At 39.9% G+C, this 24,320-nt stretch overlaps 1 protein-coding gene and 1 long non-coding RNA gene across 2 annotated transcripts in view; one reads left to right on the forward strand and one right to left on the reverse strand.

Moving 5' to 3' along the window:
- The window catches only part of SCFD2 (sec1 family domain containing 2), a 195,928-nt gene that overhangs the window by 130,887 nt on the left and 40,721 nt on the right, over positions 1 to 24,320 (forward strand). The window lies entirely within an intron of this gene.
- LOC138109072 (uncharacterized) lies at positions 20,401 to 24,011 on the reverse strand. The gene is made up of 3 exons (XR_011150248.1): positions 23,933 to 24,011; positions 22,440 to 22,592; positions 20,401 to 20,869 (listed from the first exon to the last, which is right to left on the reverse strand). It is a non-coding gene; the product is annotated as an uncharacterized lncRNA (long non-coding RNA).

The raw sequence follows: 24,320 nt of genomic DNA on the forward strand, positions 1-24,320 counted from the left end.
CTTGTCACCTTTTTTGTCCTGCAAAGATGATAAAACTAATGGCATTTCACACACTAATGGAAGGAAACAAAGTAGAACTTTCAGCTGATAGGATGAGAAGAATTTTGCTAAAGCTTCAGTAGAAAGTGCAGAATCTAAAGCCTAACAGGGTTAGGAATTTAAACTAAATCCATTTGAAAATAGTGTAGTCCTGCTCACAAATATCTGAAATACTAACAAAAGATGGAATAGTCAGTGTTTTTTACTTTCATAGCATTAAAAAAATGTTGAAATTCAAGACATTTCTTGACAGCAAAACATTTCTTGTTTTGTTGACTAAGGGAGAATATGTTTATTTGTACTAAATATGAATTATTGGGAGTTTTGAGAGGAGAATTATGAAGACAAAATTCTTCGGAAAACTTCCACACATTATGAACATTGCAAAAGAATAGATGCTGATTAAGTGCTCCTCTACAGACTGTGATTGTATTCATAAAGAAGACATTTAGAGATTAATTTTGACACCTTTTGCATCATTCTTCCTGGGCACCACTCGGACATACCATGGCAGGACCTACTCAGCCATGGAGAGGCTCACAGTAGTGAGAATGATGTTGAAGGACATGACTGGCTAAAAGGAACTTCTTAGAAGCCACAAGTTCTTTTCACAGGTTGGTATTGTGATACAAAGTCACACATCTGCTGAGATTTGACATGTTTGAAAAGATTACCTGATGTCAAAGTTTGTGAAGACAGCTTGTCTCTGGCTATTGGTGCTGTTTAAATTTATGTTTTTGTGTACATTTATTATTATATTAAACTTTACTTTCAGATGGGCATGAGAGCTGTTGTTATGGTCAGATGTCTTCTGAGTCCCTCATTTAAGTCTAGGCTTGTCCTTAATTAAGCGTCAACTTCAGTTGAGCTTCAGTAATTTCAAATAGTAGGAACCCATCCACCTGCAGATTCCCTGAGGGCTGTGATGATGCCTGTCCCTAACTCTCCCCTGACCTGTCTCATGACACTCAGCCCACTCTCAAAGCAATTCACCATTGTGTTGGCTTGTCCTTAATTTCTCAACGGTAAAAAAGACATTTCCCTCTTTCCTAGATTTCCTTCAGCTGGCAGGCTTTCCATTTGTTTTGCAGCCCCAGCTTGAAATGATTTTATATTCAGCAGAGAATTGGCAGCACTATTGGCTGGACGAAGTCACTGTGATCTTCCTTCCAGTGCTGCACTGGATGAATGCTGGAAAGTTAATCCATGTACCTGAACTGGAAATGCTTCGTTTCATTGACCTGCTCCTTATTACTTGTAAAGCAGTAAGTTAGAAGATAGGTTTAAATTACAGAAAGCAAGCTTAGAAACAGCCTTTATTCAAAGAGAGGTGTATTATTTTGATCACAGTGTGAAACTGTACAATAGCTGACCAGGCAGGCACAGATAGCAGCTGGCAGGAGGTGGGAATCAAAATGCGCATCCAGATTCAGCACTGAGGCTGTGCCAAGCATAATTTTGTTGAGACCTGTAGGAAGAGAGAATTGTGTGGGGCAATGAAGGTCAAGCCTCCTTTCTTTATTCCAGGAGTGTGGAGTGTTTCAGACAAGCAATTCACTTTATCAGAGTGAAAATACGAGCTGACTGCATGGTACCCTGCTACCTTTGACTCAGGTACTTGAGTTTCTATGTAAACTAAAATCTCCATGATTTCAGCAGCTAAGTTGTACAGATTCAGACTCTTCGTTTTCAGGGAATTGACCTAAAAGATACCTCAAAATGAGTCCTTGGAGTTCTGAAGTTTATTTTTATTTCTGCACAGCTGGTGTACATGTGTTTCTTTAATACCACGTTAGAAGTTTTATGAAATACTAAAAAATACCCTGTACATACTATGGATTTGCTTAGCAAGTCTTAGTATCTTTATTAGTTCAAAACCTAAAAATACTATTTTACTTAATTTTTCATAATAAGTTGGCCCATATTTATTGGGTTTTTTAATGGAAAAGCAGTTAAGTAATCTGAAAAAAGAGTTATAGGTACTAGACTACAATTTGTATCCCTTCAAGGTTTAGAACGACAAGCTTGTGTGTTGCAGAGTTTGTTTTACTTTGTTTTCTAAAAGGCCTTGAAACAATAATTGAAATCCTAAATCTGCTAAAGCTGATGGCAAATTCTTGGGAATGAAATTTCTTAGGAGTAAAAATTCTTTATTCCATGCCTGTATGATATGCTGCTAGTCATCAGCTTCAACTGACTGCAGGGAGTTGGAATAGCATTCCTAGTGGAAACTTGGATAGCCACATGACTGCAGAAGCAGGTCGTGAAGGTGGACATCCTAAAAGGAAAGGAAAAACCAATCAACTGAAGATGTAAACAGGTATTAGCAAAGGCTCCTGGCACAGGCTTAGGCAGTGCAGATGTAACTAACTGGGTGTTTCCCAACAGTGGATCCTTTAGCATAATGGCCTTCAAATAAGTTTTGACTGAAGGTCATCTATGGTGTATTTGGTCCATGCAGTCCTACTCTGTGAATAAGGATTTTTTTTGTGTATGTGCATTTCAAAATGCTTAGGATGAGACTTGCCCTACTTCTGAAGCTGTCTGCTAGCTATTTCCTGTGATAGATTAACTAGTTTTGGTATCTCAGAGGTAAGACCTCAGATGTACACAGATGTTTTCCTGAAAAAAATGTATTCCTTTAGATGCAGAACTGTGTGTGTTGGTAATGCTAAGTTAAGTACTCCATGGTCTGCATTTCTGTTTCTTGTAGTTAAATGTAAGCCAAATCTTGCAGCAAGGCTGGTTTTGGAGAAATCAAGAATAATTTGGAATAATTCACATCAAGAGTTGTCTTTCATTAATTAAGCAGCTTGATCGCTGATGCTCTGATGTATTGGACACCAGCTTATCCATCAGTGCTTGAGAGGCTCCCCATAGCATCTTTGTCTTTTGCTTCACTGCTCATTAGGCACCATTTCTAGGGGAGCTTAGGCAATCACAGATTCCTAAAGCCCCAGGACATTGTGAGAAGGGGACTCTGTCTTCCCTCATAGTAAATGCCAACCTTGCGCAGCTATTGCAATCAACTTCCAGCTGACATAACAGGGACCAGATCTGTTCATTGATCTCAGCTGTCTTGCTCTGCTCCATAGATCCCCTGGTGGTTTGCTAACTGTAAACTTCTCTTATTTGGGGATGCACACCATCTTTGCTTTGATACAGCAATGAATATATGCATAAAAATATATGTACGTCTATTACTGTATATCTTCCAACCATGGAAATACCATATATGACATTTATAGTCATGTATAAAATAAGGAATGTTTACAGATTATTAAAAAATAAAGGACTTAAGGATAAAGAAATTGCAGGAATGATGGAAGTCTCTTCAAATCAAGAATTATAAACTACAATAAATCTTACATTTAGATATAACTACTCTTGAAAGTAATCTGAACGTTTAAACAGAAGCAGTCTTAACTCCCTTTGTTAATAGCATGAAGTAAGAATGTGAGGGGAAAGTCCTTAAAAAGAGGTTTACATTCACCTGGATTGCAAATGCTTTAAATGCAATCAAAAGTATATCATGGAATAAGAGTAGGTGTGAGTACAGTTGTTTGTGTGCTTAACTGTGCTAGTGTTACCTGGTATGTCTGCATTTCTTTTAAGTATAACTGTATAGTATAGCCTATACCTAAATAACCTTAAATATAATTCTGATTGGATTCTACTTCTAATCTATTCTCTTTTGCCAAGTTTGTAAAATGTCTATTAACAAATCAAATGAGATCTCAGATGGGGAGTGCACAGCTTTAGCACAAAGCTAGGGCTGGAAGGAAAGTATTTTTGTAATTTGTAAAGGAAATATTACAGCTATGTGGCCAAATTTACAGAAACAATTGAGCACTCAGAATTTTCTGCCATTTCTTTGCATCCCAAGGCAACCATTTGTGAGCCAACTATCATAATCAAATAGATAAAAAGCATATAGGATACACTAATAGCTTTCACAATTTTTTTTTGTTTTGTTACTTTTTAATTTCACTGATATTTTTAATGTTTTTTTAACTAGGAAATCTGCATGAACAGACTAGAATTTGGTCAGTGTAACTTGCACATGAGACTTCCAGAAAGGAGGAGAGCCTGAAGGAGATTTAGCCTGAAGGTTTATTTTACAATAGAGATTGAAATTCTAGAAAATCCTTTCCATGAAAATGCAAAAACTTTTCAGTGCAATCAAATAAAATATTTTTGTTTAGGGAAAAAGAAAATAAAAAATGAAGCAAAATTCCAAACTATTTTACTGGGTGTATTTGACATCCCCTGTGTAAAATGATCTGGTTCTGATCATGGTCATGAAATGTGAGGTCTGATTGCAACAGTTCTTGACCCAGACACAAACAAACAGTGCTTCTCACTTTAATTTAATTTTGGTCTATGGTTGGAGCACCACCTCCACTAGGGATTATAACTGTGGGCTTTTTACAAACATGCGAAGTGAAACAGCACAGCTGCAGAGCCTCCAAAGGCGTAGACCATGTTGAGTCTTTGACTGCTTTTCTCCTTATCACCTTAAATCTACAATGGACAAGACCAGTAGCTGGTTACTTGCTGTCATTCTCAGCCTCACCAAACTGAAAAGTGAAGCTGTGTACGTGTTCTTAAAATAAACTCAAGATTTTTTAAAATTATGGTCTTAAAAAGTGAATTCTCTAAGCTATATGGACAGGAGCATACATAAAAGTTCCCTCACGAAAAAGGGAAAGCAGCATCTGAAGAGCAAAAACTATTGTGCATCCATGTCAAACTCCATAAATTGCTGGTGGAATATGATAGCTGGGACCTGCTCATGCTCCCATCCATCCCATGCGAGGGGTAGTTTTCCTTCTCTGAGAGCCAAGTTTGTCCCTAAGGAGTATCCAAGCAGTCATCACATGTCTTAGCTGCTTCAGACTTGGCTCTTAAGCAATGATTAAAGCCAGAAATTGTTGATACCATTTTCCTTCTTTGCCTGTTTCCCTGTTTCTCATCTTGAGTTTTATATTTGATTCCCCAATATCCCTGTGTCCCAAAGTGTGATCCTCCACCTTGTTTTGTGTGCAGACATTAGCTCTTCAAAATATGAGCTTATTTTTCCTGAGTTTGTATTGGGCTTTGTACCCAGAAACTTGAGAATCTGTCAGCTGCCTGAAGCTGAACAAATGTAATTTTTGGCTCCTTTCTGGGGCCCATTTTCCTTTTCTAATTTCTCCGTCTTTTCTGGCTGCTTAAGCAGCAGACCCAGATGCTTAAGGCTGTTTTTAGCCACCCTGCCTGGGCAGCCTCTCTTGTGCCATGCAAGCCCTCTCATGCCTGCAAGCTTTGTCTGCCACATACAAGCTCATTAGGAAGGTGATGATATTAGTCTCTCCTCACCTGAATTCAAGCTTCAACTACAGAGTTGTCCTGCCATCCTTCCCCACAGAAGGAGAAGTCTGTTCATGACCCCAGAGTGGCAGGAATCAGGCTTTGCAGCCAGCCCAAAGGCACAGCCAGAACAGCAGTGTTCCTCACTCCCCACCATGGGCAGGCTGGGAATTTTCTCCTAGGAGGTGCCACAATTTCTCTTCTCCCTCCATCACTTAACTAGGCCAGAGGCATATTTTTAACTAAGCCACTGCCAGCATATTTGCTCTGGTAGTTTTGTTTCTCATTCTGGGCTGTCCTTCCTCCAACTCAGCTCTCCCACCTTTTCTTCTCTCTTGCTTTCTGGTGGTTGCCCTGCAGAGCTTACACTGCCTGTACAGTTCAGCTGCAGCTGTTTGTGGAGTCTGGCTTTGCTGGTCATAGCTTTTGCCATTGCATAATGAAAAATACAGCCCAAATCTTCCTCTTGCCCTGCCTTTGGTAAATATAGGACCATTTGAGAAGGTAACCTTGCTGATGACTCAAAGTCTGTGAAAAATAAGAGGGGCAAATGCAACAGAATCCATGAATGATTTGAGGAAATTGCCGCTGGTATTTGCTTGTGTCTGGCAGACCCTGAAAACAGCAGGTTTCTATCTGCAGTTGTTTATTCTGTGCTATAAGTCCTTACTAAATAGCAGTCTATTCCCAGGCTGTTCTGTCCAAGTGCCTCACAGAAACTGAGGCAGCGTGAACGAGGAGCAAAACACATTTCAGGTGCTGGTGTTTTGGCAGTCAGGGTTAGTTTGTAGTTTGAGTTTTTCCACGTTGGGCGAATATGTAGGATGGAAATGAAGGGTTTGAATTCCATCCTGCTGGTGAGTGGGTGCTGGCATCTCTCTGTCTTTCCTGCCGGGTATGTCCTGTCCCGTCTTTCACTCTGGCATGGCTTTTACAGCTGCAGCCAACTGCTCATCTTCCTCTCAGTCTCCCTCTGCTCCTGATGTAGGCTAATCAGCAGCAGCTCTGTGGGACCACCGCAAGGAAGGACTTTGCAGACGAAAACCAGCATCTTGGAACTGTCTAAGGGAGAGGCTGCACAGACTGCTGCATTTTGAGCTGATTGGTGCTCTTTCCTTATTTCAGAGACCCCACTCCCTCCCACTTCTTAAGTATTTCTATTCCAAACTGTCCTTTGCTAAGTTTTGAATTGTTTTCCAGCAGTAGATGGTTATCTTCACACTTCCTATCTTTCAGCTTTCTCCAGTGTTTGGACTGAGACCTTACCATAAAGTGATTACGTTCAAAGGTTTCTCAGAACAGAATTGCTTTAGTCTCATTGAAATCTAAGTCATAGTTACTGAAAACGATTGCAAACCTATAATGTCACAACAGAGGTGTGCAACACTTTGGGGTAAAATTTCTGTTTCCTGAGTGGTGTTAGGAGATATTTACTAACTCTAAGCTCAAAAAACATCTTTTATTTTGCTTCTTTTATTGTGAAGCACTTTCAATCTACTTTTCTTATTTTTTATTTTTCTCCCAGAAGACCATTGACTGTTCGGAGCCGCAGTATGGGAGGAATAGCTCATTTCACATTATTATCAAAACAACAAACTTATAGGAATGTTTTCAGTAGCCAGCAAAACTTCTTTTAAACCCAAAAATCCAAACTCTCATGAAGACCCTTGTTTTTTATGGCAATGTCCTTTCAGCCTTTCATACCCTGAGATCCTGGCATTCAGTTGTTTGGACAGGATTGTCCCGCTCTGTAATGGGTTCCAGCTGCTGTCTTGGCATCGTTGCTCAGGAGGTGTTGCTCAGTTCCTATCTAGGTCTCTCTCAAGCCAAGAGCCCTTGCAGGAGAGCAGGCAATCCATTGCATCTCTTGGCAATGAGGTCTTTCTTTTAGCAATAAAAGATTGTGATGATTTACATAAAGTGAAAGAAACTGCACTTTTGAAGGAAACAAACTGTATTGTGTGAGGTTTTTTCTACAGAAGGAGCAAAATATTACACAATGAGCATTCTTTTACTGTTCTTCTGTAAGAAATGAGAAACAAATTAAGGAGGTTTTTTTTCAGCTGTGCTGAACAGAAGTTGAAATAGAAGCCTTGTCTATCTTTGTTGAGAGCTTCAGAGCACAGCTCTCTTCCTCAGAACAGGTCACTGTAGATGCACCCTCACAGTTTTGTGCTGAGAATATCGTATTTGCACACACACCTCAGTTTACCATGTGTTCCTAATGTAAAAGCAGGCAATTAAAACAACATCCTTATCAAAACATTCATGCAGTGATGCATTGCTTTGGAAAGAAATTCCTATGCTATTCCCCAACACATGTAAAAAACTTAAAACCCATGATTTTGAAAGGGAAATAGGTTTGGGGTTTTTTCTGTGGGTTTGGGGTTTTTTTCTCTCTCACCTTGCGCTGATATTTTAAGGTTAAATGCTGAACCCGGTTATGAAAGATAGTTCTATTTTAAAAATATCACCGGGTTTATATTAAGGTAATTTCTAAGTTAATGAGAGTAAAATCTGCATTTTTCTAGTGGGATATTCTTATATATAGAATTAACTATAATAAAAATAATAACTAAAATAAACCTACTCTGTAGTAGGTTTATTTTGTAAAATGGAAGGTTTTCTTTTCCCTGCCAACCAATACTGTATGTGTCAAAGGAACACCAGCTCAGCATTTCTGAATGCTGTTGTTGTTTCACCTGTATAATTTCTTCATCAGCAAAGAGGCATTTTGCTTTTTTGGAATTCAGACTCACTGGTCACAGAAGAGAATGAGACCTTATATGGAGACAGGTGGTTTATCCACACATCATGAGAACCCACCCAAATGGAAGCAGTGCCGTGCTTATCTGCTGGTCCTGCTGAAAGTTTTTGCAATGTCTGTTGCCTTGTGGATTTGGAGAAACCTGAGGTCAGCACAGATGCCACTTGTTGGTTTAATGTCTGGGCACCAACAGTGGAGACAGCTGCTCAAAGCAAACAGGCGAACTGGGAGCAACTGCTGGTGTCTCCTCAGATTAGACGTGCTGTTGGTGCTCACTTACAGTAGGGAAGGCTCTTGTTGAGCGCTGTTGTAGAGGGTTTGGGTTGGATGGAGGCTGGTCACTTCTGCCTGGCCTGACAAGCATATGCCATCCTGCCTCATCAGAGGTCTCTCCTGCTTGCTCAGCAAGGTAGTGTCAGTTGGGAGAGGCTTTGGAGACTGCTCTGTTTAGCTTCTGCAGAGGACATCACATTCAAACAGTAATTAGCAATGGGGCGGAACTAACGCAGGCAATGTGGGAACAATGCTGTGGCTCAGCTACTGAAAAAATGCTACTACCCTTTTAAATTAAATCAGTGTCTTGGGAAAGTTACTGACTTGTCTCTTCCTCCCCTGCCTTTGCTGTTTTGTCCCTTCCACCCCCACTGAAATATTTCTAGGCTGAGTTTCAGCAAAGGCTGCAAGTAAGAGCATTTTTCTGTGATACAGACACAATTGATTATGGATGTTCAGTGGTAATTATATTAATGTACTGGAAGTGAAACATTCTACTCCATTATCAGCTTTGTTATCAGTGATTATGATTTTTATGGGATAGTATTTCTGTACTATTAGCAGCACTGTATATGCAATTGAAAACTAGATTCAGTAAATTATGGCCAAACACCAGCAGTCCAAAGGCTAATTTGATTGTACAAGTATAGCCCCAGAGTTATGTATGAACATATGCTCTATGTACTTATTAATGAGCAAGGTTAGACTGGCATGAGCTGTGCTGTATTTTCTGAGTGTTCTTCAAGAGTTTATATATGATCTTTGGTACAGATAATACAGAGATCCGTTTTCAGGAAAGACCTATTTGAGCATAAAGAAAATAGTAGGATGCAAACTGTTAGCTGTAATCTTGATTGTATTTCAGCTAATGGAGGGGCTCAGTGGGATCTGAAAGGGTGCCAGCTGCTGGCATCACCCTCAGGTCTGTGTGTATTTGGGAAAGGCACAAGTAAGGAAACCCATGAACCCAAAGCATTTGCAAGCTGTAGTCAGCTGAACTGTTGCAAGGGAATACTCCAGGGAACCTGGTTTGTACATTTTTATTTCAGTGCAACAATAGCTTGAGAAAAGGCTCCTTCGAGGCACCCGCCTTTCCAAAACCATGCTGATTGGATCAACTCTGTCATTGTGACAAAGGACCTAGGCAGCTAATGCAGGGTGAAATGGAGCTCTTCAGATTTAGGGCATTTTCCTCTTATTGCTTGCTGTAGGATAACTGTACTGGATTAAGCCCAGTTCTCTTTGTGCCTCACAGTTCTCTTTGCGTAGTTTCAGACTTTCTTCATTATACCTGATTTACTGTGTTATTACATTATTGTAGCTTGGCATACTTAAATCCAGTTTAGTATTCACATAGTTCATTCAGTCTGTGCATCTCATAGTAGGCTTTAAATTTGGTGGGTTTATTTAACAGCCATGCTGTGGCAGAATCCAGGTGTCCTGGCAATTAATTTTGATGATCTAACAAAGAAACTCATAAAAATAAAGACAAATTATACTCTTTTTGCCTAGGAGTAGTAGCTTCATGAGTTAAAACTCCGCAGATTTTTACAAGCTGTGGCCCCACTCCAGCGTTGAATCCAGATGTGAGGTGTGTGCCCAAGAGGTAAAATTAAACTTGTTTGCTGAACTAGTTCTCCTTGAAAGTGTCCTCAAGGGATTGAACTACAAATGCTTCAGGGGAATATTGGTTTTCGGATACCAGTGCTCCACAAACATTCTAATATAACCAGAAATACTAATAAAAAAAATGCAATTGGACATATTCTAGAATATCTGAGGAATAATTTTTAATAAATCTAGCCTTCTCTTTCGTGGCAGAAAAGGGTCAGCTGGTGGTTATCACCGAGACTGGCTTCCTGTGTTGCAAAGGAACACTTGCCCCGTTGTTCCCTCTTACGTTGAGTAGGTTACGGATTGCTATGGGGTTTAGTGAAACCTAAGGCTGACATTTTCACACAAGCTTTCCTTCATTTTTTAACATTTTGAGATGCTTAACATCAGTGTGTCATGCATATAAGAGGAAGGTGTTGCAAGTGTTGGCAAGCATTGTTTTGAAAATCCCTTGAAGGGGTGTGAATATACTCATTCTAAACTCCACCTCCATATCTTTGAGCAAAGATCACTGGCATGGGTTGTGTTTTGTGATACAAGTCTGTTCAGTGTTTTTGAGGAACGTGAAAGGGAGGAAATTGTGTCTCCTTTGTGCCTGACAGCCCAAGGCAGGTGGTATGTGTTAGCTGTGTATAGGTGGCTTTCTGCTGGGGCAGGGGTGCGGCTAATTTAATTTGGGAGAAGAGGCGTCAGCTAGAAAGCAAGCAGTTCCATATACTACCTCTGTTGTTATTGCCAGTTCAATCTGATAATGTGGAGAGATCTCTCTGTACAACATCTTTCACCCGTATGGGCTAGTCTGGCAGCTCCCACAACCCAAAGAGGCATCTGGCACTATCTGTCATCTTGTTCATGAGGCTCAGACAGTGTTTTATCCAGAATCGTGTAGGAGCCTAGGTTTATACATTACCTGAAAGTAGATCTTGTAAGTCTGCGGTGACCTTGCTTGTACCATGGCTCTGTGCTGGCCTTCAGCCATGTCATCATGGAGAATTTTGGCCCATGATACTTTCCAACAATTTGAGGTATACAGACGTCATAGAGAGCAGCTTCCCTTATTTCTTCAATGCAGCTGCTTCTGCGTTTTTGTGTTCATGTGAAGAGGGGAATAAAATATGGCTGTAGAAAAACACTGTTGAGATTGTCCACTCCCTTGCTCATCTCTGTCAGCAAATAGATCATTTGTCAAAGGAAAAGGAGAGTCTCAATTCTGCTCTTTTAGCTGAGAAGTTCAAATCCAGACAAAGAGATTGAGAAATCTTCTGTGCAAACAAAAAGCTGCACATGATTTAAAGTACAATTTTCCTGTTGGGAGGAATGTTCAAGATCTAAAGTACAACTTGCTTGTTGGGAGAAATGCTCAAATATTTTAGACCAAGGCAAGACTTTGGGTTTTTATGTGCTTTAAAAATTTTATATTCTTCCAAAGTATCCTTTTTCTGATGTACTCACTACGTACCAAGCTATTTCTAAAAGACATGGTCTGTGTATGACACCCTATTCTCTTAATATGTGATCCAAAAATGTTCCTATTTTTGAATTAGTGAAATCATATTAATTTCCATGACAACTGACTAATGTTGCAAACAAAGGATTAATTGTTTTGTTGTGGCATGAAGCAGGGGAGGAATTTAGATCAAGTGAAGTGCCTATACAAATGCAAACATACTGTAATTGCAAAAGCAGAATAACAAAGGAAGAGCTAAATATGTTTTTCTTTAACTAAATCTTCAAATTTGTCAAGCTTGTTTTAGTGTTACAAGTTGCTTTCTGGGGGAAGATGTACAAGAATATTAGTTAATTCCTTGTGTAAGGCTGAAGAGCTTATCTCAGTCACTGGTCAAGCATCCAAACTGCAACTGGCCAAACATCTGCAGGCAGACAAAGGCAGCTGTCCTTCATGACGCTGGAGAAACCCACACATCTTGTGCTGGGTCTTTAACGTCGGCGGGAACGAAAAAGTCAATTCCCTCCAGAAATCCCGGCATATTCTTATTTGTTAACACACAGTGCCTTCTTGTGGGCAGTGGGGCTTATTGCCGGATGGAAGCCTTGGCATGGCAGCTCCTTCCTCCCTCCTGCCCCTTTCTAACTCAAGACAACTCGGGTAAGAAACCCAAGGAATGTAAAACATGTGGGTTTAGATACAGAAATTGCAAACGCATGTGGAGCCATCCAGTTTACTGTACATCACAACTTTCCATTAATGAAAGCTCTCTTTTGAAGTCTCTAGAAATGTGATGAACGTAGGGTTTGACTTTCACATTGCTAAGAAACATTTTTCTTTTTTGATTTGATGTTGTTCAAAAAAAAAGATGCAATCTCACACAAAAATAGATGTAGCAATAACTTGTCAGACATTTTCTTATTATCTTCCTTCTTTGCAAGAAGGTTTTTCTCTTTCTTTCAAATTCAGACACATATGCACACATGCACATGGATGCCAGATGCTCAGGCGCACACATGTACAGGGCTGGGTGGATGGGACAGTAAATCATTTTTGGCATTTCTGATTTCCCTTTTCTGCTTAGGGAATTACCTGACTGTGCAGGGTACCTTGAACACCTCTGGACATCAAGCCCTTTAGCAAGCCGAGGCTGCAGCCCTGCAGCACCTGTCCTTCCCACAGTCTTCCACCTCCCACTCCTCAAGGGTTCTCCAGGCGAATGGATTTATAAGCCTCTCTTCTCCCCACAACCAAGTTGATGTAAACCTGGAGATTTCAGTTGCTGCAGCACTGCTATTAAGCCCAAAGCAAAGGGCCAGATCTGATAAGTAAGCAGGCTGGCCGTAGGCATGGGTGCGTGTTGCGGTGGACGCTGACCGAGGAACGGGGGGGCTCATTTCTAAGTGGAAGGAAGGCACCCAGAATGAAAAGCCATATCACTGCTTTTCTTGTAATTGTTGCATTCTTTTTGTCACATGTTTATGGGAAATACAATAACTGGGTACTTACCCTTCAGCAGATTTTAAATGTTTGCGAGACTAAACTGCAAATGTGTTTATTGCTGAGATGAGGCTTACATTTGAAACCAATTCCTGAATTTGCAGCTTCTTTCATGCAGCCAGTATCAGTCCAAGTGTGGTGGAGTTGAGTCTAGTGAAGGCCCCTTCCTGTCATAAATAAGATTACTTTCATTTCACTTGTGGAGTGTGTTATTCCTCAGAGTAATGAATTTCCTCTGTGCCTTTGAGCACATAAACATGGTTTTCATTAGGTTTCTATTAAAAAAAAAAAAAAAAGCAGAGTGAAATTAATAAGAGGACTATTAACTCCATAAATGCAGATCTATTTTCACTGTATAACCATGTTGGAAGTAAACAGCTTCTTTGCTGAAGACTGCAAATTGAAGAAAATGAAACAATTCTGCAAACCTGAATTCTGCTATGAGGGAACAAAAGTACTGGAAAATCTGACTGTTAAAAACTAGTTTCTTGGGAGGAAAAATAGACTATCAGATTAAATGTAGACAGACAAATAGCTTCAGGCTTTTTACTTAATAAGTAACGTATGTGATAATAATAGTTTTAAGCCATATATTCAGAATTAGTATTGCAGCCAAGGGTTTGAGCATGGCTTTTTTTTCTGTCTTTTACCAGATATGTCCCTACAGTTGCAGAAAGAGGAATAGCAACATTTGCAAATATTTTGCTGTTGGACCCCGTAACTCATAAAATTTTCATGCACCGTTTGTATTTGTGGCCTGAGATCTCTGTCAAGTGGTGAATCCATAGAGCATCATTGTGGTTTTCTTTTTTCATAGCTGCCAGCATTTTAAACAGAAAACCAAAAATCACTGTGCATGTGGAGCCAGGCATTTGCAGAAATATGGACCTTAAACTGCTAGCGTCTCGTTGCACCTCACAGTCCAAAGTATATCATAAAATGATAGAAATTAGTTAGAATACATGCTCTTTGCACTCATCTAATATATTATTTTATATAAAAAATATAAAACTGAGATCACTTTATCACTACTCAGATCCTATGCAATAGATTTAACTTTCTCAAAATGAAGTTGCTAGATTTGAGTAGAAATTAGACTTCAGTATCAAAAACTACAGCTCGGCAACTAATTAAATTTCAAAACATCATCAACTCACTAAATGTAATGTTATATTGTTCTGTAGGCTGTTTTAAGCCTTGTTTTGACAGAAACTAAAAATTCTGGAATTCTTTACACATAGTTACCATTTCCATTCTGCTTAGGCAAATTCAATGTGAACAACAAAAAGGCATGACATAGTAATTTTTATTCTTGATGTTAATCAAGAATAAAATATTCTTGATGTTAATCAATTTTGCTTGAACACAGGAATACAAATGTTCCTTTCGTATATCAACTCACTGCTTTTTAAAATAAATTATCATGTTCTTAATTTTTCTTCTCACTATTTATTTCTTAATAATTTTATAAGGAAAAGTACTGATTTTACCTGAGAGTCATTTTTAGTCTGATGCTAAGCCTTTTAATTATTCTTCCCTGCTATCATGCAAGTTTTGCCATTCTGTTACTGTTAACAGTGCACATGTTTACCATTTTAAATACTAAGAATGAAGTTGTTTAAACAGCCAGTCTCATTTATGGGTGATCATTTCTGTTGAAACCTAACAACAGAAAAAGAGAAGTCTTAAATACTGGCTCCTATTTCCCTTTGCTTTTGGGCAGGACTTTTTTTTTTTTTTTTTTTTTTTTTTTTTTTTTTTTTTTTTTTTTTGGGGGGGGGGAGGGTGTAAAGATTAAAAGCCCTGCTGCACATTAAAAGTTCTTTAATATTTGCTCAGTAGTGTGCTATCCCCTAATAAAGCCTCTGCAAGCTGTAAATCATGGCCACTATGTCACTGTTTTGATTGGAAGCAAGAGCTGTACCATGACAAATCTCTTGGGACAGCAAACTTCTGCAGCTGTGGAAAGTTGGAACTATTTGCTATTATTATGAAAGTAATCAGAATTTTTTTGTTGTTTTTTTATGTGAAGTTGTAGTGAAATTCATAAGGTGCACAGGGATGTAGTATGAAGATTTTACAGCAAGCGTGGCCTGTAATAGTGTTTCAGTAATAGAAATTAAGTTTTCCTAAGTGGCAAAGCAGAAAATGTGAAATTATAGCCCCTTTCTTACATCTTCCATTGTCCATCTTAGGAAAAATTATATGTGAGTAATCATAAAATATTTCTAAGTCTAAAACAACAGACAAGCATTTGGGGCTTCAGTAAAATGTCTTCTTGTTGAATGTAAAGAGGTGTTGTCCTTCTAGAAACATGCTGGTAATTTTTATCATCATTTTGTTTTCATGAAGGTGTTCTGAGTGTGTTTTGATCTTTAACTTCTGAACTGCTGCCAGTATAAATGGAGCCTTAGGACAGAAATGTTAACTTCTGCAGAAGTGCAATGTAAATACTTGAGTTAATTTATATACTGTTTATCACAGAGAGTTCTAGAGCTAGATGATAACTTTCCATTAGAATATTGTCTTTAACCTGCTCTAGAGTGCTTCCCCAAGATTAAATTGAATGACTGCAGAGGAAATAAATTTTTGACATATGCAAATCCTCCATCCATATGCACAGGCTTCTTGCAGGATTGATTGTAATAATATTCCCAGAGGCCCAAATCATATGTTAGGCCTTGATTAATTAATCACATAGTCACACTGGGATTTTTCCTAACAGTAAATCTGGCACACTGGTATATTCAGTTCGAAGTAGGGAAGAGTGGAGGAATGTGAAAGATAGCATGCTCATTGACATGTGGCTTACTCTAGTGATTAGGAATCAAAATGAAATATGGATGTGGAAAAAATAGTTCCTGTTGGACTGAAAGATGGCCTGGTCATATTTTGACATCTGAAATCAGCCTTTGCATTTACTGCAACAGCATCCTGTACAGTAACCTGTCTCAAATCCTTTGTAATGTAGGACTGATTATAACATATAACATGGATGTAATATTTAATATCTAATAAATAACTTACATGGGTTGTTTGGAAAACAAAACAAAATCTTTTCACCTTTGGAAGAAATGGGTAAACATTGAATAAGCAAGCAGATAAGTAAGCTTTATTGCTGTAATCTCTTTAGTGAATGAATAGTTACTCAGCATAAATAGCAGTGCTGGGTTTCTGCAGGGCTGATGCTTCTTGTCATTGTTATTTTGAAAGTCCTATAGCTACAGCCTGCAATCTGCCTGGCTTTATTCAGGATTATTCATAGCTCAGCTTTCATAATTATTAAATGAACCAAATTTACATACCTCCTTATTCAGATACAGATCTATTTAAAAATTCCTACAGAAAGAAATGCTTTCTAGTAACAAACTCACCTCATTAGTCGTAAGTCTTGCTAAGAAGCAGTAAAAGGTGGTGGTATGTTTGGTAAGTGTGCCTGGAGGGATCACATGTTGAATGTGACTCTCATACTTTGTTCCCAGGTAGGTCCCTTTACACCTCTCTGATTAGTTTAAAGTGGCTGTGAATGAGCATAGATCAAACTTTAGTCCCTTTTTCCTTCAACTCTCATTAAAAAGATCTGGCAGAAGGCAAATCAGGTGTGTGATATTTTAAAATGTGCAGTAAAAGCATAAATTGGGTAAAGCACACAGTGCCTCTGTGAAAGTCTTTTCTTTCTCCCAGATATGTGAATTCAGAGACAAGCCAACAGGCCGGCACGAGGCCACCCAGTGTGCTTACCAGCACCACCGGGATTAGAGCTCAGGAGCTGGTTTTGTGCAACCCACTAATCTGCTGTTTCATGTGACTCCCTTTGAGTGCAAACCACGCAGCCACATACCTGGATTGCTCAACTGCTCATACAGAGGTTGAGGGATGAATCAACCCTTCCTGGCTGTGAGTGATCACAAGCAAGCCCCATCCCACCATCAAATTTGCAGTATTGGCACACAGCTGATATGAAGTATGGGGTTTTCCTCACATAGTCCATCTCTGAACCTTTCCTGCACTGCCCTGTGTTTTAGCCCAGTGTAGAAACTCCACCTGAGATGTGTTGCAGTGTCACCAGGCAACTGCAGCTAGGCAGGACTTGCTGTGCTCTTTGGGCATCCACAGTCTTCTGCAAATACATCAAACAAGTGAGCTTACACTTACCCATGTTTACCACTCTCCATCCTAGGGAGACCAATGATATAAAAATCTCCTTGATGGCTCTGTTTCAGTGAATGTCAAACAGGAAGAGAAAGACCCCACAACCTTTCTGAGGAATTACTTACAATACAGTTGTTTTTATATGGTACCAAAGTGAATATTGAAAAAAAGAGTCCCATTTCTGGATGTCCTTGTGTAGCCTCAACCATCTCTGTGTAGACAGTTATTTTCCCCTCACAGTCATTTTTAGAGCCTGGATTGCTTGTTTTTTTCTTTATATCCTTCCCTTCCAATTCTGCTTATCACAGTGGAATCTTACAAAAGAGTCAGGTTGGATGTGCTGATGGTTTTCCTAAAACATTCCTATGATGTGAAAGTTAAATCCCTAACTTTGTGTGCCAGATAGAAATATAACCTGCTGGTCCTTCTTCATTTAGAACTTCCTTTGCCAGCTAGCATACTTTGCCTCCTTCTTCTTGAAGTATGTTGTGAAAGGCCACCATTCTAGCAGTGTGGCATATATTTAGTAAGACCTGAATGCATGAAATAAAGAATGAATATGTTGATGTTATTCATGATTTCATATAGTAGCCCAAATATTATGTCATGTACAAAATTCTTCAACAAAATATTAGGGGCCCAAATCAGCATAGTCTTAGAAGTCACTCTAAGAATATCTAATCAGAGAAAACCAGTAAAATATGATGCATTGCAGTACCTAGCCTTTTTAGTTCAAACAGACAACCTAGTAATATTATGTGCTTATTTTGTATTTAATTTGTTTGTTAATTGATTTTATATTGAATGTATTCATTTATTCACCTTCTGTTGGTGGAAGAGTAATACAGTGACGCTTTCTGACAGTACTTTTTCCTCTCTTGTAACGCCCAGCCTTTTGGAGAGCTGTATATTGCTTAGTGCAGATGTCACATCATCCTCACTGCATGCACATTTTGCAAAATAAAACCAAATTCTCATCTGTCCTATTTGGACAGAGAATATATTTCACCTGAAATATAGGAAATCTGCTGTATGTCCAAATTGTAGTAAAGCTCTTCAGCTATGTGGCAGAATCAGTTTTCCTTTGTGTTTTTATAAATAATACTAACTTCAGCACCAAAGTTCTCCAGTTGCAAGAATATTTTTTGCAGGATTCAGTTTGGACAAAATCCTGTGTTAGTCTTCTGGGTCAGACTGATTGTTTCCTGTTGCCATTTCATCCTTTACCAAGCGCCATCTGTAAGGCATAACCATACGTAGTGTGGTGTTTCCCTCTGTGGCTAAAAACTAAATATCTAGGTATGCCTTCTCTTTATTGAAGAGTATAGCAATCACAGCGTCTAATTAAAGGACAACACAATTACTGTTTAGATGTTGAAGAAGATACTCAGAATCAATTGAAGCTATTTTGGACTTGTTATCCTGTGCAGTTACCTAAACAAATAGAGTTCCCCTTTCGTCTTATTCACTACCCTCTGTTGCAAACCACCTTGAAAATCTAGCCAAGGTTACCCTTGTGGCTTGTATCATCTTTTCATCCAGTATAATTTTAAAAGTTACCATTTTCAATGTGATCAGTATTTTTTTTTCTTTTGGTGAATTTGATCATAGATACATTAGTACTTAAATGTCAGAAGGTATCTTTCTGTGGGGTTGGGTTTCTTTGGTTTAGCTTCTTTTTAAAGTGGTGTCATTTCCTTTTCATTTTTCCCCATCTCTTTCCCAAAGGAATTAGCAACAAACTCCCTTTGAGAAAAAACAGGGCTGAGGAAGAAAAGTACTTTTGATGATTAAGGCCCTTCTATTCAAACAGTTCCTGCCTACACTATGGAATCCATAGATACTGGAGATATAAAGGAGAGGGTTAGAAGATAACTAAGACCCCTCAGGCTCGGTATGTAATCAAAGAAGTATTGTTTGTGGATGACTTAAGGGGAAGTGGAGTTGCTAACATTTTGGCCCTGCTCCAGGTACCGCTGGAATTGATGGCAGAATTCCCACTGACTTCAGGAGAAGGGAGAGCAGGTCTTTTGTCTGGTAGGGACAAGCTTATGAAAACACAACAGGAAAGATGACAACCATGCAAATTGGGAAAGACAACTGCCTAGAGATTTCTTATTTAAAGGACATCGCTGCCTGGGTAAGTGAGCTTGATAGGAGAGAGATGTTTCCTCTCCAGTCCCTGGGCAGTGCCCAACTCAGTCAGCAGCACCTTTTGGTGGAGGCAGGATGACGCTGTACAGATAAGAGCAATTCCAGGAATACAGTTCTGTATTTTGCCAGACGAAGTGGTAAGAGCAGCTGAAAATTAGCTAATAGCATAAGTGCAGTTGTGCTGTGCAGGAACAAAGAGCTAGGTATCCTGGCCGTCTGTTCCTGTAGAGGATTAAAAAACAGCAGCATAGGTCGTGTAGAGCACATGCCTCCTTTGGTACAACAACAACATCCCACCTTTCCTAAGTCAGTAATTTGGCTATTATTTACTTTTCAGAATATTGTAGACCTGTGTGCAAACAGTTGAAGTCTGAACTCCAGGCCTAGCATCTCCCATATTTATGTTAACAGCTCTGCAAGTGCGTAGATGTACTTCAGTACCTGTACTGCAGGGCACCTCTTTCAGGGTCAGCCACTGAAAAAGGTGGTCTCTGCCTCTTTCCTGCTGTCACTATTTTGTGAGTGATCAGAGGCACGTCTCAGGGCTAGTAGGTCATTTTTCTGAGTGTTTGCAGTTCAGGCATTAGAAGGGTGGTGTTGGACTCTGGCTTCTGGTTGGGTTTAGGCCTCTTGGAATTGCGCAGCTTCCTTATCTGTGACTGGCATTCCTTGGAGTGGATACTCCAAGCTCAGATACCTTAAATTTGATTAGGAATCAGCACTGGGAGAACTGGCAATATCCATAGAGAGAAAATTAAACCTTTAGGAAAGTCTGAGAAGGAAAATAAATATGCAAGGTACAGAAACCAGGGAAAAAAGGATAGAGTAAAAGCGAGATTTGACAACTGTTCAGGGACCTACAAAAGGGGCCACATCTGTACTTGCACTATCCCAAGCCATGAACAGGTCTGACAACCACAGAAGAAGCTTTCCCCATGCAAAGATTGGAGAGGTGTTTGGTGGAAAGGGTGCAGTGAAAACTAGCTGCACTTTCCTTTGCCTTGTGTTCATATGGTTCCCATTTATTGGGTGGAATTGAATATCTGCAGACTTGCCTCTCTCAGAGGAAAGAGATCGTCTTACTTACTGTTAAAGTCTTGGGGGCGTTTTTGCTTGAGAAGGGAGCTTTGGCCATGACTTGTGAAATGCTGCACAGTGCACAGCAGGAACTGCAAGGTGGTTTTGCTTCAGTGCAAGTGTGAATGAAGGGCATATGTGGACACAAATATCGTTCAGCTGCTGGAGCAGTCTTCAGTGAGCAGAAACAGTCTGGTGCTCTGATATCCACTTGGTAGCTTTGTCAAAATAGGGTCAGAAACACAAGAGGGATGTGGGAAGAATTCATTTCATTAAGGATTCTGGGCATGAAAATAAGACCATTTTATATCAGCCTTTCTCAGGTCCAAGCTTTTGGAAGAAATGAGCCTGGTGCCACTCAGTGCTGGTACAGGCAGGGTCAGTGTCAGTCGTAATTCTTTCCTCTCTCATCTCTCTTCCACTTGCCCCATGTCCACATCCATCAGGTTTTGGTCTTCCACTTCAAACTCCAGCAGCTGAGTTGAAGCTACTACCTGAGAAGAAAAATAAGTTGGTATCCCTTGTGGCGGGGAAAAGAGGCTGAAAACGTGAACCGGAGATGTGCCAAAGCCAACAAAAGAATTCAAAATTTAAATTGCACATGGATTTTTGAAGCCTTTTTCCCAATTTTTGAATGCTAGTTCAAAAATAATAGATGAATAAAATTATGCAGACAATTCTCCCTGCCAGTATTAAGCAAAGTAAAGCTCTAATGTTATTTATTTAGTGCAGAGAGTTTGGAGGAACAAACAGTTAAGTGAAGGATACCATTTAGCTGTAGTCAAAGACTGCCTGTGTCAGGGGTAAAATGGAAGGCTTAAAAAAGTGATATCGTTTGTATACTGGGTGGAAGAAAGTCCCTTCTCCAAGCTTATTTCTCACTGTGCTAAACAATCACATCATTTTTATCGTCCTCAGATTAACCAGAACTGTCAGATTTAGTAACTTACTTTTTTTGTATTCCATTTTTGACAAAGTTACTCTTTAACTGAGCATTTCTCCAAAGTACACAACTATTTTTTAAATAAACTATCATCTCATAAACTCCCTTGAAAAATTTTCTTCATCAGGTGCTAAAACATAAATACTAATGAAAATTCTGATTGCATTCAGACTTGAGCAGTTTCAATTGACATTGCTCTGCTTTGTCAATTGAAGGTGTAATGCTCTTCAACAGACAAGGGAGCCAATAAACCAGTGTCTGATCAGTCCATCTGGAGGGAAGAGTCGATGTGGCTTCTGCAGAATTAACTCTGATGTGTAAGTGCTCAGCAAGTAGAGTAAGGAACGTGCCAGCAATCAACTGCCTTTGGCTGAGACCCTCTGGATAATATGCTTGCATTTCATCCACAACAATCACCCAAGGCTTGTACATAAACTGAATGGCCACAGGTCAGTATGGAAAATTTACTTACAGATTACTAACTAGTTACAAATTAGGATATTTTAGAAAACCCACAAGCAGGGTACCAAAAATAGTCACAGACATTCAATGTGAGTGTGCTTCAATTTCTCCAGGCATGCTGAAGTGTGATATTACAGATTGACTTTGCCACTTCTCTCCCATTTGGACCATAGACCAAAGGGTTTACACCGAGTAGCAACTCAATTATGGTCCCAGGGGTGAATGAAACATGAGTGAGGAAGATAATATTAGGAAATTGCACCACTACTCTGAGATTTCTTTGGCTTTATTTTGACAGCTGAATTAACGTGAGTTATCTCTGCTCAAGTGAACTTCCCCCAGAGTAGTACAGCTTACTTGAGAACAGGCATCCTGCAAAATTATACTGGAGCACCACAAATGAATCCAGGGATCAACAATGTGCCTGTATAGCATCACAGAGAGATTAACTTAGGAAAACTAAATATTTTGCCCCTTCGTTACAGCTTGACACAAATCACACAAGTTAAAAAGTACCATCACTTTTGAACTAATGTTTTTCTTTATGGTTGCAAGTCTGGTTAGGGTTGAAATTTTAGTTTTGGCTCAAATTAATTCTATGCTGAAGATAAGTGCTTTGATTAGCAGTGTACAGAAAAGTATATCTTTGAAGAACTTACTTCAGTTTCCTTGTAAGGAATGTCCAAGCAGCTCTGGGACTCCAGTGGCTCCTGGGGTTTAATGTTTTGCCTCTCATTCATTCTGCTTAAGAACTGCTTTTGGAAGCAAAACTCACATCCCACATTCTTTGTTTACATGTATCTTATTCTGCTCTGTAAAGAGAAAGGAAAGTTGTGTCTGGCAGACAAAATGAGACTGGAAAATTAGCAGGATACTTGAGAGTGATGTTAAAATTGCTTTCCTCAGCCAGAGCCCACGAGCACCTGGGTGCAGTCAAGGTAGGAGCACCTCTTGTTTTAAAGCATTATGGAGCCCCCAGGAGCATGTCTGACACACAACGATGGAAATGGAAGGCCATGAACTTAGTGGAAGTTAAATTTGTTATTTTTGCTGTGTAGTTAATTTAACCTCCCCCCTCCCAAAAAAAGAAAAAAAAAAAAAAAAGAAACTCCAAACCAAAACAAACAAAAAAAACCCACCAAAACCCCTGTCTTTGTTCTGGTAAAGCCTTGAATTTTCCAAATGAGACTTCCAGGAGGGACTCTTTATCTGTGTGCTCTTCACCGCTGGCAAAGCTGCTTGTTTCTTATAGCTAGAAAAAAGGTTTTTTTTTCTGGGGAGAAGTCCCAACTGCAGACAGCCTAATTTGTTCTTGGCACATCCTAGGATTTGTGTTGCTGTGGGAGTCAGAACTGTAATAATTCACAAATCTATCTCCTGAGCTGGGCTCAATTAGTCAGTCTTCTTTTTTTGTATTTTTTTTTTAATTTTGCAGTTGCCTTTTGCGATAGGTAGAGCCTTCCCTGAGCAGAGCAGGGGGTCTTGGAGCATGTTGGGTGACACTATGCCTAGCAAGGCCACGGGAGAAGAGCAGAGACAGGACAACATTGTCTCTTCTTTCAGCAGGAATGGAAATGGGGCTTGACAGGAGAAACTGCTCATCCCCTCTGTGCCCTTGGTTGGTACAGGAAGAAATTGCACTTTCCTTGCTGACATTTAAAATGCTTTCTTCCGTTCTTTACAAAATCTGCTGGAAATGAACCCTTTTTATTCAAGACTGGGGTTTCACTGCCCGTGTTTCCTCCTTGATAGACCTGGCAGAAGGCAGGCACAGAAATATAAATTCCTCCTGTCCAAGGAAGGTCCCATCCCAACATTTGGCGGGGCAGCTCCCAAAGGGACGGGAAGTTGAGGAGCACAGGCATGAGAGCTGCATCTTCTCAGAGGGCTGCTGTGAATTTTTGTGAGGTCTGGGGCAGATTATGTCATTGCTTCCTGCCTCAGTTTGCCTGGGCTGTGCATTAAGAGTGGAAATACCCCCGGGTGGGAGCTAAATGCAGTGATTTGAGCTTCACAGTTCTGGGATCTGCAAGATGCTCCTAAGTGTTTCAGGTGCCATTATTCATAAGCTACAGCTGTGTGCTTTAAAAACACTTAAGACTTGGCCGTATCAAAATGGATGTTGACCAGACACAGTAAAATATACACCTACCTAATCTCAAACCTGGATTTAAGCTTCCCAGCTACTTCTAGGTGTTAGAGCAAAGATAAGCAAGAGAGCTGCTGAAAATATTTAAAATGGCAAGGAATTCCTCTCCTCTCCTCTCCTCTCCTCTCCTCTCCTCTCCTCTCCTCTCCTCTCCTCTCCTCTCCTCTCCTCTCCTCTCCTCTCCTCTCCTCTCCTCTCCTCTCCTCTCCTCTCCTCTCCTCTCCTCTCCTCTCCTCTCCTCTCCTCTCCTCTCCTCTCCTCTCCTCTCCTCTCCTCTCCTCTCCTCTCCTCTCCTCTCCTCTCCTCTCCTCTCCTCTCCTCTCCTCTCCTCTCCTCTCCTCTCCTCTCCTCTCCTCTCCTCTCCTCTCCTCTCCTCTCCTCTCCTCTCCCC

This window comes from Aphelocoma coerulescens, chromosome 4 (genome assembly GCF_041296385.1).
Source record: "Aphelocoma coerulescens isolate FSJ_1873_10779 chromosome 4, UR_Acoe_1.0, whole genome shotgun sequence".
Taxonomy (NCBI): domain Eukaryota; kingdom Metazoa; phylum Chordata; class Aves; order Passeriformes; family Corvidae; genus Aphelocoma; species Aphelocoma coerulescens.